Source organism: Rhamphochromis longiceps, linkage group LG8 (genome assembly GCF_057381845.1).
Source record: "Rhamphochromis longiceps isolate RC_006_pf linkage group LG8, R_longiceps_female_GT1.1, whole genome shotgun sequence".
Classification (NCBI taxonomy): Eukaryota; Metazoa; Chordata; class Actinopteri; order Cichliformes; family Cichlidae; genus Rhamphochromis; species Rhamphochromis longiceps.
Genome location: NC_140564.1, coordinates 4649965 through 4664993, shown reverse-complemented (window position 1 = coordinate 4664993; position 15029 = coordinate 4649965). Strand labels below are relative to the sequence as shown.

Below are 15029 nucleotides of genomic sequence, written 5' to 3'. Positions count from 1 at the left end.
GCCAGCAGCAAACGCCCTTGTGTGGTGTAGGTTGCCTCAGCAAGAAGCACAGGCCATGATGTCATGTAGTTGGCCTCAACCAGGAGCACAGGCCCTGGTGTGGTGTAGATGGCCTCAGACAGAGCCACAGACTCTGGTGTTTTGTAGTTGGCCTCAGCCTTGGTGTGGTGTAGTTGGCCTCAGCCAGAAGCACAGGCCCTGGTGTGGCGTAGGTTGCCTCAGCAATAAGCACAGGCACTGTTGTGCTGTAGATGGACTCAGACAGAGCCACAGGCACTGGTGTGATGAAGATGGCTTCAGCCAGAGCCAAAGGCCCTGGTGTGTTGTAGTTGGCCTCAACCAGCAGCAATCGCCCTTGTGTGGTGTAGATGGCCATCAGATCTTGTTCTTTTACAAAGTTATTCGTGGACCGGCATCCTTTCCTTAATAAGGTGCGGCAAGGTGATAATATCACTCATCTGGAAGAAATTCCAACAATTTCAAAATATCACATTTGTTACAAAACATCTCAAAAGCATTTCATCTTTTGGATTATAGTACATCTAGAAGTGCTTTGTCGGTACATTTTTTTTTTTTTGTTTTCATATCACTCAGTGCTCGGTTGTGAAAAATCATCAAAGTTACAATTTTCGCTGCAGTACCGCTGGTTTCAGGAGGGCGCCAGCGCTCCATGGAACACCAACTTGGAATGGGAAATTATATTTGGAATTGCCGATCCCTTTATTCATTTGGATACATTTGCACGTCACACTTGGACTTTAGATTCCTGCATTGATGGATGTGCCATTTGGAAGTTCACTTTTTATTCTTACATTAATACGTCTGATACAGCAATTAACTGTTCTTTCCTATATTTTTGGATGTTTCAAATGTATTTCAAAAGATGAATAAATTCCATAGAATAACTGTATGTTTTTGTGGTTATTTAATAAAAACTTTTTATGAATACCTTGACAGCATTACACTAATTACATGTAAGCAAGGAAATAATGGGAACTGCGGGAACTGAACACAGTTTATTTAAATTAATAGTTTGTCTAATTTCTTAGATAAGCCAAGGTGACAGGCATATCTATTTGATCTGTGTGATCTGAAGATTAGTACACGATAGGTGGAAAGAACCAAACAAACAGTGGCAGAAAAACAACATCTAAAATAGAAATAGAATAGACAATATTCACAGGAAATCGTATTCCATATATATATCGGGACTTATAAATGCAATGCTTTGCACCTCTGGTATGCAGACAGACATTATGGTGAGAGTTTTGAGTTGACATTATTGATAAGGAATTTGAATGCAGTTTTATTTACCCATCCCACTTTGCTTGTTATTGTATTGTATTTTGCGATTAGATTAGATTAGATTTGGAACTACTGTTAACGGATGTCATTAAATTGACCTCACCTGTTTCCCATCATCATTGTCCTGTTTATTTAAGCCCTCAGTTTCACTCAGTTTCTTGTCTCGTCACCGTCAACTCCTAATGTGTGTTTCCAATCCAGCTCAGTCATTCAGTTCAGCTTAGTTTAGCCTTTTATGTTCAGTTCATCTAACCACTATAATAAACACTGTAAACTTTCTCAGCCATCCTATGTTTGGGTCCTCTCTTCTTCCATCCATTTTAGCTCTGGGTTTGCCACTTATCTGTACTCTAATTTTGATAATTGCACAGTACCAATTGGCAACTATTTTCAATGATGTAAATATGTAAAAAAAAAATAGTGTGCTTCTGTTCTATGTCCTGTCCTGTTTTTTTTTTTTTTTTTATATATGTGTCTTTTTGCTGTTGTTACAACCAAATTTCCCCTTGTGGGACAATTAAAGGATACTCTACATATGTGATGAAAAGAGTTCCAATCAGCCCATAGATGAAAAAGGCATTTTTATCAAAGTTGGGGATTAAAGATGGTTTTACCTTTTTACAAGTAGCTTGAAACATTATTTATATGATACAAGGATCAAGAAGTGGTCAATTTAAGATCAATTCAGAATTCAAGATGAATTTGATGATTAGAATATCGGATCTTCCTTTCGGAATGGTTGTAAATCATGATGTTATGGCATAGTATATGGTTTTTAATCTTTTTATCCAATACTTTACAGGTGTGGTGAAAAGCATTCCTGAAAAAACTCAGTTCACAGTGTCATTGAAATTAAAGTTTGTAATTCATATAATTTATACTTATCAGGGGCAGCTGCTATCACGCTGACATATGTTACGAGACCACATCATCAGAGAATTGTCTGCTGGACTGAATGAGTAAGCAAAGGTTATAATCCTTTTAGATTAGGAGATAGACAGTGGGGAGTCAGGTAGGTGAATCATTCAGCAGTCTAATGTAATGTAAATCAGTTTAACAAATGCAATAGTTATCACCTTCTTCTAATTCAGGAGAGTAATGCAAACTAAGACTACATAATAATTCACAATCTTTAATTAGGGGTATAACATGGCATAAAATAATATTATAATCTCACACTGTTGTGTGTGCCTTCGCTCCGCTCTTGTGGGGGGGGGACTTTTTCGCTTTATTTTGACCACGAAAATGGCGCATCAGGCCAAAATCCTTTCCACGCCCACCCCTGTGACATCACGCTCCAAAGCCATATGGTAACTAATGTTATAAAAATGCTCCGCCCCTAATGAGCATTTGAGCAGCCAATCATAATCATCTATGTCATGTGATCATGAGTAAGGCAGCGGATTTTTCTACTGAAAGTTTCGAAGCACCATGGATGAGGAATTTGAAGGTACCAGCTCTCAGGTATGAAGCTAACTTTCAAAAGTTACATGAATATAAACAGGTACCTTGTCAGGGGTTTCTTTGTTTGTTTTTGTTTGTTTGTTTTTTTTAACCCTGTCCTGTCTGGCAGGTATATTGCAATCAGACTTGTGATCTGAATGCAGGGCTCTAGAGTGCGACCAATTTGGTCGCAAATGTGACCAAATTTTTCAGTGGTGCGACTAAAAATAAATATTTCGTCGTGCAACCAACTATTCTGGTAACAAAAAAAATATCTCTGCAACTCTCGGTGTGGTCAACAACAGACACACATTATGCCCCTATCGTGGACTAAACCAATCAGAGATAGTCACCGGCGGGACCTCTCTGATTCACAGATATCACAGAGCGGACCCCACGCATCAGAATCAGCTTTGTCTTTCTCGGCTTTCTCACCCGACAGCCCGAACACGGACACACTGTCGGAGCTGTCGGGTCCGTTCTGTGTTTACGTCTGTTTTGCGCTGATTCTGAGCTGCAGGTTTTGTTTCTCTCCAACCAAAATTCGCCGAGCCAGCAGCAAAAGAAGCAGCAAACTACGCTTAACATTTGATCAATGTCGTCATGAATTCCCTCTGACTTTTGCTGTTTTGCTTCCACCACGATAAAAATCACACTTCGTGCAGAGCTCTCTCTTCAGGAACAGTTTCCCGTCTCAAATCTCTGTTTTCGGCATTATTCATTCGCTTGTTACCCATCAGTCTACCGTTGTTTACAGCGCTGTCTTTTTCTTTTTTCACTTAAATGACCTCGGACAAGAAAGCCTAATTTCTGCTGTTCAATACTGAAGAAATTTAAACTTCTTAAAATTATGCAAAATTGCAGAATTTTGCAGAATATTTTTAAGGTTATCTGCTATAAAAAGCCAGACCAGGAAAATCTTCTTCATGTTTTTCTGTGTTTTATTCTCAGTTACTTTCACACAAAGGCATGTGCTGTGATGTTCACAATTCTGATGAAGTCTCACATGTATTAGTACTGATAAATGATCAGAACTATAATATTTCTGACTGCCTGAGGCTAAATTGAATCAAATCAGGACTTTGAGAACTGGAATTGAATGGATTATAGAAATCAGTGATGATACCCAGCCCTAGTGAGCAGCCTAGGCCTGAGAGAAGTGGATATAGCTGTGGGTAATAAGAAAAGATGAAAAGAACTATTGATAACTTTTTTGTTAAGGCCTGATCTGTCTGAAATTCATAGCCAGTGATCTGACACGGTGCCATCAATCTTTGAATGCTGAAAAAGCACAGTGTATCCAGGAAACACATTATATGCTGCAATAAATGCACTGCCCAAGTGTCCCCTCTCCCCACTGCCTTTCAGCAACAGACAGCAGCAAACAGGTCGTCAGAGGAGGCCGAGATGATGATTAAGTTTAACATTTTCTACAATATTGACAAAGCACTTTAAGCACAAGTTTGTTAATTAATAATTTAGAAATGAATATTGTTTGTATGGACTTCCCCCCCTGTGATGGACCAAGTTGAAAAACAGGAGGAGTCCCAGGAATTATTAGAGAAATATACTTTTCATTTATTTAACCCCAAAAAATTATATTTACAAAAGCAATAAATGTTGAGCTCATAAAAGAGGTCAAAGAAACAAAACTGAACACAGGCAAAGACTGCAAACTTAACAAACCAAATGACTGCCCAAACATACATAATTGACCTAAACATGAAATGACATACAAGGGTATATTTAATGGCTGATCAGACCATTGTGACACATGAGGGGTAACAAACAAAACACAATCATAAATCACAAACAATGCAGTACAATCTAGTTTGTTAATAAACTAAACACTAAAGAAGAAAATCAAAAAACCCCATTAAACCCTAAACTCAAATATTTAATTAAATACAAATACTTTGTAAAGAAAACACACATTCCCCCCCTTCAGCAGGAAGTGGTGGTGTGGTCCAATTATCTTCCTTCATATTTAATGGTTTCAAACCCTGGCTACCATCTTTTGTCCAGCAACTCCCAGGGATGATGGCAGGTAAGAAATAAAAAGACAAAGGTTAGTCAGAAAGCAAAGAAATGAAGTAGTATGAATTAGAGATGGCACGATACCACTTTTTTATGTCCGATACCGATATCATAAATTTGGATATCTGCCGATACCGATATGAATCCGATAGTGTTTTTTAATCAACAAAACAGTTTTTTTAAATATCTTGCTGCATTTTGTATAAGTTCATACTCAAGTTTAAAACAACAACTACACTAAAGCTATTCTGTTATACCTGTATGCAAAAACAATATTTCATAGTTCAGCAATACTGATCAATCTAATAAACTTAAACCTACACCATCCTCCCTATTCTGGTATTTTAAAGAGTACTTAGCGTAAATATTAAGCAACCTAACTAATAGGATTCCAACTCCCAGCAACAACAAAAATAAATAAATAAAAAATAGGGAACCACCCCTCACGCTCCACCTCATGATGCTTAATCGACGTAATCAACCTTAATTTGATGCAGTGTGAAAAAAAATGCACAGAAATCAATTATTTTTCAAGAAATATTAAATAGATTCAACATCTTTCTTCAACAAAATTGCAGACTCCACAGATGGTACCTTCCCAAAGGAAAAAGTACTATAGCTTACTAGGGTATACACTCAACAAAAATATAAACGCAACACCTTTGTTACTGCTCCCATTCCCCATGGGATGGACGTAGAGACCTAAAATTCATTCCAGATACACAATATAACCATCCCTCCCAAACAGTGGTCACAAATCAGTCCAAATGTGTGGTAGTGGGCACATCTGCTATATTGAGATAATCCATCCCACCTCACAGGTGTGCCACATCAGGATGCTGATCTGACATCATGAGTAGTGCACAGGTGTACCTCAGACTGCCCACAACAAAAGGCCACCCTGGAATGTGCAGTTTTGTCTCACAGCAAAATGCCACAGATGCCACAAGCAATGAGGGAGCGTGCAATTGGCATGCTGACAGCAGGAATGTCAACCAGATCTGTCGCCCGTGCATTGAATGTTCATTTCTCAACCATAAGCCGTCTCCACAGGCGTTTCAGAGAATATGGCAGCACATCCAACCGGCCTCACAACCGCAGACCTCGTGTAACCACACCAACCCAGGACCTCCACATCCAGCAGGTTCACCTCCAAGATCGTCTGAGACCAGCCACCCAGACAGCTGCTGGAACAATTGGTTTGCACAACAAAACAATTTCTGCACAAACTGTCAGAAACCGTCTCAGGGACGCTCAACTGCATGCCCGTCGTCCTCATCGGGGTCTTGACCTGACTCCAGCTCGTCGCCGTAACAGACTTGTGTGGGCAACTGCTCACATTCGATGGCGTCTGGCACGTTGGAGAGGTGTGCGCTTCACGGATGAATCATGGTTCACATTGTTCAGGGCAGATGGCAGCTGAGAATGTCCCAGTTCTTGCATGGCCAGCATACTCACCGGACATGTCACCCATTGAGCATGTTCGGGATGTGCTTGACCGGCGTATACGACAGCGTGTACCAGTTCCTACGAATATCCAACAACCTCGCACAGCCATTGAAGTGGAGTGGACCAACATTCCACAGGCCACAATTGACAATCTGATAGACTCCATGCGACGATGTGTTGCACTGCATGAGGCAAATGGTGGTCACACCAGATACTGACCGGTTCTGGGTCCCCAGACCCCCAATAGCGCAAAAAACTGCACATTCCAGGGTGGCCTTTTGTTGTGGGCAGTCTGAGGTACACCTGTGCACTACTCATGATGTCAGATCAGCATCCTGATGTGGCACACCTGTGAGGTGGGATGGATTATCTCAATATTCTTGAGATACCCCAATATTCAGCAATTTCCTAATGTTGTAAACCTCAACATCTGGCAATAAACCCCATTCTGATTCTGATTCTGATTCTGAATATAGCAGATGTGCCCACTACCACACATTTGGACTGATTTGTGACCACTGTTTGGGAGGGATGGTTATATTGTGTATCTGGAATGAATTTTAGATCTCTACGTCCATCCCATGGGGAATGGGAGCCGTAACAAAGGTGTTGCGTTTATATTTTTGTTGAGTGTATATTAGACTTAATAGTCACTATATACAGTAATTGACTTCAATTCCTTTTACATCAAATTAAAACTTTGGGTGTCAGATAATTATTTATTAAAAGCTAGACATTTTAAATGAGAATAAGAAAGAAAAGTATGTCTTTGTGCCCCCTTTTCCCTGTTAATGCCCTATCGGCCCCCCTGGCTAAACTTTGCTAGATCCGCCCCTGCACAGTTACCAGCGTCAGCTACGTAGAAAAAGATCCTGGTGTAGAAAGTAATATTAAATACATTCTAACAACAGCTTATCAAGTTTAAACGTGCTGCTGTTGTTCAGCCGCTGGTTTCCTCTTTCTGGTGCAAAGTGGGCCAAAAACAAACAAGAGAGACGTACTGGCGACAGAAAAGCTGATCAGCTGATCATTAAGCAGTTTCATGATTGAAGTAGCATCAAGAAGAGGCAGTCGCTTGTTAAGCTTAACGCAGGAATGCTTTACAAACATTCAGAGATGGACTTACACACTTGCTGTACTTCTCTCGGGATAACTTTGTCGGAGATGAAATGCCGGGTTGCTAACGAAGCTCCAAATGCTATCCAGACCACTGACAGGTCCTGTATGGCAAGCCATTAGAGCCAAAATTCACCACTTTCCTAACCCGTTTGGTTAAGAAATGGCGTAAAAAACGCCGTTTAATTATTCAAAACGCCAAAAAAAAAAACGGCGTTCTGTTCCGACAAACGCCGCTTTTTCCGCCACTCGGATGGCGCCCTGAACGCACCATCCGAGTGACGTAAAAAGCGGCGTTCATAGACAGACGGAAACGCCGTTTTTTACGCTACTCGGCACAAAACGCCGTTTTTATGCATCTTTGAACGGCGTTTTTTACGGCGTTCTCTGCCAGCTGTAACGGCGTTTAAAACGGCGTTTTATTGAAATTATGCAGGGCACTCCCCATGGTTCCCTCATCCAATTACTTTCAACTCATTTCACCCAATCAAAGAAGAGGAAGTGCAGACCACACTAATGCATCACCGATTCACCTTGCTGCTAAATGATTGCCTATTCAGTACCAGTGCTTGTCACAGTATTCACTTGTATTATAATCCCACTATGCATTTTGATGTGTTTAAGGCATGATCGAGCAAACAAACGACAGAATACTTTTTCTGAAACCTTAACTGTGTTACCTGTTATGGCAGCTAACAGGTAATGAGCAGAGCTAGCTCTGCTCATTTCTGAGCTTCTTTCTTATTTTCCTCTTTACTTCTCTTAACCTTTAACTTATGTTTTAGCAATCAGATCCTGCCATCTTGCATTACCGCTTCGCGCTAGTTATGTTGACTTTTCTCTTCTTTTGTCTCCACTTTTTTCACCCGTGTTTGGACACTCGGCGCATGGCTCCTTTGTTTACATTAGGGATCAGCTGTTAGCACTGCGCCCTGCAGCTGCGCTACCGGCAGACAGACCCTACATCCCCAGTGAGGGAAGAAACGGGGGTGATGTCTCCCGAGGACACCTCACACACCATCTCTCCTTCCTGTAATCACTTTAAATGTGAGATCGCTCCCTGATATGATTGAGGAGCCAATGACGCTAACCCGGTCACAGTGGCAGTATCCCGGCACTGCCCGGTACTCCCTCTGTGAGTAGACTGCCCGGCTTCCAGCTGCTGCGGGCGGACAAGACGAGAGACAGCGGTGAGAGGAAAGGAGGGGGGCTGGCAGTGTTTGTTAAAGACGGTTGTGGTATCTCTGGGCACATCGCTGTGAAAGAATAACTCTGCAACACAGACATTGCGCTATTAGCCGTTAGCATCCGTGGAGGTAGCCTGTGACTCTCTGTGGTCCGCAGACTGCAAACGCAATCTCCGAGAGCTCTTCTTCTAATATCAGGGGACTTTAATCATGTCTCGCTGGACTCCACACTGCCCACCTTCACCCAGTATGTGACCTGCCCCACCGTAGGCAATAAAACATTGTACTTAATGTATGCCAATGAAAAAGTGGCATACAGTTCATCACCTCCCCCTGCCCAGGGAAGATCCGATCGTAACCGAGTGCGTCTTGTCCCTGTGTGCAGCCCTTACTGTGCAGGGAGCCACTAATCACCCACGCAGTGCAGAGATGGTCCGCAGAGGGCATATAAATAAATAATAAAAGCAAGTAAATGACAGTATGCTCTTTTTTCTTTTCGAAATAAGTGGAGACATTAACTTTGATTAAAATTCTTTCCCCCGCCATCTCCCTCCTAAGTGGTTAAACTGTCACACTGCTAGACTGCAACTGCACTCTTTGGTATCAACTTCTGTAATCCTGTAATTTCTGTGTAAAAGAATTAGATTGTGTATTATATTGTTAGTTTATACACCTGTGTGCGTGTGTATTTATGTATGTCCATACACATATATGGATTGTGTTTTACTTTTTTGTGCTTGAAAGACGCCCTCAAATGGAACCAAATTCCTTCTATGTGTCTTAGCAGGGCAGGATTGCTTTGAGTAATTTTTTTTTTTTTTTTAATACAATGCTTTGCATTGTATCCTTGCCCAAGGATATTTGGCATGCAGCCAGGAGGCAGCCTGGGATCGAACCACCGACCTTCTGATTAGTGGCTGACCTGCTCTGCCACCTGAGCTACAGCCACCCCAGAAACTTACTTTGCTTATAGAGCGCTATTTTGAAACACAGCCTGGGGTGATAATGCACTCATAGCCTGACTCGAGCACAACAGGCAAATTGTTCAGAAGAAAATGGGAAAAATGTTGAAACTGGGAGTGATAGAAGAGTAACACATTGTGTAGTGTTTCCTCATAATTCTTGTAGGGAACAAAGATGCGTCTATATAATCTATAATTGTTAATCAGTTCTTGATAATCCCCTTTCCGAAACACAGACTAATCAGTGATTACTACCACCTGGACTATTGAGTCTTGTACTAAATTAATCTGGATTAAGTTAAAACCACTAGTGCTAGGGTGACTTAACCAAAGTGAGATTGCCTATAAAACATGGGGTGGAATCAAATTAGCTATACCAATGGCTGCAGAAAAGTGACAGTGGTCAAACAACATCATTGAGCATGACAAAACACTTTTGAAGACAGCAGTCTCCAGATACCTCATCATTGAAGACAAACGACACACATCTATTGTGGAGAAAATTCGGTTCAAATCAATTTTATTTATATAGCGGCAAATCACCACAACATTCGCCTCAAGGCACTTTATATTGTAAGGTAGACCCTACAATAATACATACAGATGTAAACCCAACAATCATATGACCCCCTATGAGCAAGCACTGTGGCCAAAGTGGGAAGGAAAAACTCTCTTTTGACAGGAAGAAACCTCTGGCTGAACCAGGCTCAGGGAGGGACGGGGCCATCTTCTGCGACCGGTTGGGCTGAGAGAAGGAAGACAGGATAAAGACAGAAGAGAGAAAGAGATTAATAACAGATATGATTCAATGCAGAGAGGTCTATTAATACATAGTGAGTGAGAAAGGTGACTGAAGAAGAAATGCTCAATGCCTCATTGGAATCCCTCAGCAGCCTACACCTACAGCAGCATGACTAAGGGAGGATTCAGGGTCACCTGATCCAGCCTTAACTATATGCTTTAGCAAAAAGGAAAGTTTTAAGCCTAAACTTTAAAGTAGAGATAGTGTCTGTCTCCAAAATCCAAACTGGTTCCACAGAAGAGGGGCCTGAAAAGTTATGGCTCTTCCTCCTATTCTACTTGTAAAATACTCTAGGAGCAACAAGTAAGCCTGCAGTGCGAGAGCAAAGTGCTCTAATAGGGTGATATGGTACTACAAAGTCATTAAGATAAGACGTGGGGCTGATTATTTAAGACCTTGTATGTGAGGAGCAGGATTTTGAATTCAATTCTGGATTTAACAGGGAGTCGATGAAGAGAAGCCAGTACTGGAGAAATATGCTCTCTCTTTCTAGTCCCCGTCAGTACTCTTGCTGCAGCATTTTGGATTAAATGAAGACTTTTCAGGCAGTTTTTAGAACATCCTGATAATAATGAATTACAGTAGTCCAGCCTAGATGTAATGAATTCATGAACTAGTTTTCCAGCGTCGTGCTGAGACAGGATATTTCTAGAGATGTTGCGCAAATGAAAGAAAGCAGTCCTATATATTTGTTTAATATGTGCATTGAAGGACATATCCTGGTCAAAAATTACTTCACGGTTCCTCACAGTGTTACTGGAGGCCAAGGTAATGCCATACAGAGTAAGAATCTGGTTAGATACCATATTTCTAAAATGTTCAGGGCTGAATAACCTCAGTTTTATCTGAATTTAGAAGCAGAAAATTAGAGGTCATCCAGGTCTGCCCTGGGACAAACTTGTTGGACTTACAACAGATGGAGCACCCGCAATGTGTGGTGAAAAAAGTGAACTATTTGGCAGGATTCGAGTAAAAGATGCAGGATGTGAAGTGTACGGGTGAGTTAACAGCATATCACTGCATCATACACCAGCAAACGCTGTGTAGTAAAGTCCTAAAAATGGAGCATGTAATGAGTACTGTAACGCAAAAAGGTCAATTGTATTCTAGCTAAAGGTTTAAATTAGAGATGGCACGATACCACTTTTTTTTTATGTCCGATACCGATATCATAAATTTTGATATCTGCCGATACTGATATGAATCCGATATAGTGTGTTTTTTAATCAATAAAACTGTTTTTTATTATCTTGCTGCATTTTGTATAAGTTCATACTCAAGTTTAAATAAACAAAACACTAAAGCTATTCTGTTATACCTGTATGTAAAAAATACAACAAAATATTTCATAGTTCAGCAATAGTGATCAATCTAATAAACTTAAACCTACTCCATCCTCCCTATTCTGGTATTTAGACTTAACAGTTACTATATACAGTAATGGACTTCTATATATTTTGCGCAAGATTAAAACTATGGGTGTAAGATTCAGATAATTATTTATTAAAAGCTAGACATTTTAAATGAGAACAAGAAAGAAAAGTATGTCTTTGTGCCCCCTTTTCCCTGTTCATGCCCTATCGGCCCCCTGGCTAAACTTTGCTAGATCCGCCCCTGCACAGTTACCAGCCGTCAGCTGCATAGAAAAGGATCCTGGTGTAGAAAGTAATATTAAATAAATTCTAACAACAGCTTATCAAGGTTAAACGTGCTGCTGTTGTTCAGCCGCTGGTTTCCTCTTTCTGGTGCAAAGTGGGCCAAAAATATATTTATTTATGACTTTTAACCATTATTTCAAATTCAAATAATCCTGTTTGAAATATTGATTCAACTTATAGAATCAAATTTCTGCTAGCTGTTTTCTGTTGCAAAGAAATCTAGTACAATAATATTTAAATTTACATATATTTTTTCACATTTTCAATGCCAATTTTGTGTAATATCGGAGTTTTCCACTACCCGTGAATGCCTCTTTCTTTACGTCTCCGGGTCACTCCTGCATCTCCGTCCACTTTCTCACCGATCACTGCCGGTGTTCCAGATCTACTGGCGTTTAGATCAACTGGCGTTGGTCGAACAGATATGTGGCAGTCTTGCGTTTCAGGAGCTGCTACCGACAAACCAGCGAAAAAAAAAAAAAAAAAGCCAAATGTGTCATCTGTGACACTTGTGAGGTTATCTCAAACACACTCTGTCAGCCTCGATGCTGTTGAACAACAAAATGTTTAAAAATGTCGCGAGTTTACCTGGTGATATCTTCATGGGCGACGCGATCGCGAAAACAGCAAACAATTAACACCACGCCGATGTTGTAAACGATCGGGAGACTCTTGTCGTCGTTATCGTACCCCTCGAACGTTTTATTTCTCCGGTTTCAGCGTTTTTGCTTCACAACTACAGCGTGCAGTTTACTTTGTGCACTAACATGGACTCAAATCAACCAGCGTCACCTCTGACCAAGTGCCACAGCCTACAGCCAGATCAACTTGTGACACACATCTGCACGACGTTTGAATTCGTTTCATGCACATTTGTACCTTTCAATTGTGTCTGTTTGTGCGTCATGCAAATAAACCTTTGAAATGAATGAAATGACACTAATATTTCACTAGTGTTGTAACATCACATGTTGTTAGCGTAGTCTGCCTGTGTCTTTTCTCCGCGAACAAACATTTTAGAGTTGGTTGTACAGTCTGCATAAGTGTGGTCAATCTAATAAACATTTGTAAGGAGATGGCAGTTACTGTGAATGTACAGCAGGTGATTAGTAATAAACAGTCAGACAATGACTCTGACAATCTCTTTCAATCTTGCAGATTGAATGCACTTTCTGCGGAAAGTGGTACCACACAGTGTGTGTGGACTTCCCCTGTGCAGAAGGCGACTACAAATGTTGTGGGTGCTAAATAAACAGAAAAAAAGTGATCCCTGTTGTCTTTGCTTACTGATTGTTTTTAGTGTTGACAATCCACATTGCTGGCATTGCATCTTTCAACATATTTGTGGGTAGATTTGGATGTACCAGGGGTTAGTGCAGCCACTCAGCCTCTACTCAATGTGATCATAGCAGCAGGTGCAGATGTGTCACAAGTTAATCTAGTAGTAGGCTATGGTACTATGGCGTTATTTTTGTGCCACTATTCTGAGCGCACGTAAAAAAAAAATTGAGCGCACGTAAGAAAAAGTTTGCAGGTGCAAATGATGTATTTTGAGGAGAAATTTATTTTGAGCAAAGAAAAGCTGAATTTGAGCGAACAAAACTAATTCCTGCATGCAAAAAATGTATTTCAGTGTTTGCTATTATCCACACACACACACACACACACACACACACACACACAGGCAGCCCCTCTCGCTCAGTTTTTGCATTTGCGCTCGCTCGCAATGTGTCGCTCGCGCTCTCAACATTTCTGCCCATGCGTGCTCAACTCTCTTTCTCTACGCCGTTATATTTGTCCCACAAAACCAGCCAATCACAGACTGGCCCATCGCGTATAGGTGTAACGGAGTAACAGCCAATCAAATCGCAGCTTTTCAGCCAGTGTAAAAAGAAATATTTTTTTTCCACTGAACCGTCTCAGCGCAGGTTCGAGTCCTGGTTGGGACAAAGCCTGTGTTACATTATCAAAAGATAAACACCATTTTTAATTTAGTTAATGTGGATAAAATTTATTTTTCACTTTGCTTTTTCTTATTATTTGATTATCATTCTATTTATATCATAGTGTTTTTGGCCTGTGGAGTATTATGTACCAATACTGTGTAAAGGAATATCTTTTATTTATATTTATGTATTATTCACATTATTTTATTGTACAATGCTTTGGTGCCACGGGCTTTTAGCATGCCTCAATGTCTCACACATTCATGTTGCTAACGGAAGGTATCTCAGGAAGCTGGAAGCAGGCATTCACACGGGAAAAGTTCATCTTTTGTCTTGTTTATATCTATTCATTTTCCAGCACAAACTCAGCACTGACATCATTACTTTATTCCAGTTATGCTCTTGCCTGCCTTCACCGAGCATGCCAGCCTCCACTCTGCATGCTTTAAATCTGTTGCTCTTCTGCTTCTGCCATTCTGCGTTTCAGATCCTCAGCTATGCAGCCCGCCTCCTCTCCTTTCTCCTCCTCACCGTGGTCACTCAGAACCCTGTCCCAGCTTCCATCTTCATCACTACCAGCATTTTGACTCTGGGGTGTGGCTTGTGCAAAATCCTGTCACTGCTGAGATTTCTTCTGCTATGATGGGTCATTGGAATTTAACTGCCTAACAGTTACATTTATTTCTGTATCTCAATAAATCATGTTCAGTATATCCACATGATCTCTCATGATCAACAGTTTCTCCCCCATTTCCGTTTTTCTTCCACCCATCTTTGTCTCTCTGCCTTGTAGAAAGGAGACTCCTGAAACTCCTTCCAGGTCATCTCCTTGGCCATGCCCTTGTCCCTGTACAGAGAATGCACTTTTGAAGGGCAGTAGATATATTTCCCTGCCACTCCAGGGAAGCCTGTGTGAACATGTGGGCTATTTGGGCCCTGTTTCAGATCCATGTGGCAGAACCTGTAGAGGCGGCCTGTTTGTTGGGTTTCTGGCCTTTTCCTCTTTTTCTCCATCCTTTCCTCTGACCTCTTCCTGGTAGCATCCAGTTCCCTTTGGAAAAAGTCTGTCTGGGCAAATTCCTCAAAGGGCATTTTAGGGTCAGTGATTCCCTCAGCAGCATAAG

The 15029-nt window shown here is 41.0% G+C and overlaps 1 protein-coding gene across 2 annotated transcripts in view; it reads left to right on the top strand.

Annotated features, from left to right (window-relative positions):
• Positions 1-14632, top strand: part of LOC146662939 (uncharacterized) — a 43920-nt gene extending 29288 nt beyond the window's left edge. For both annotated transcript variants that reach the window (XR_014912969.1, XR_014912968.1), the window contains one exon: positions 14393-14632. The gene's annotated coding sequence lies outside the window, so the exon portion shown is untranslated. The remainder of the gene's footprint in view (positions 1-14392) is intronic.
• Positions 14633-15029: the final 397 nt, after the last annotated feature.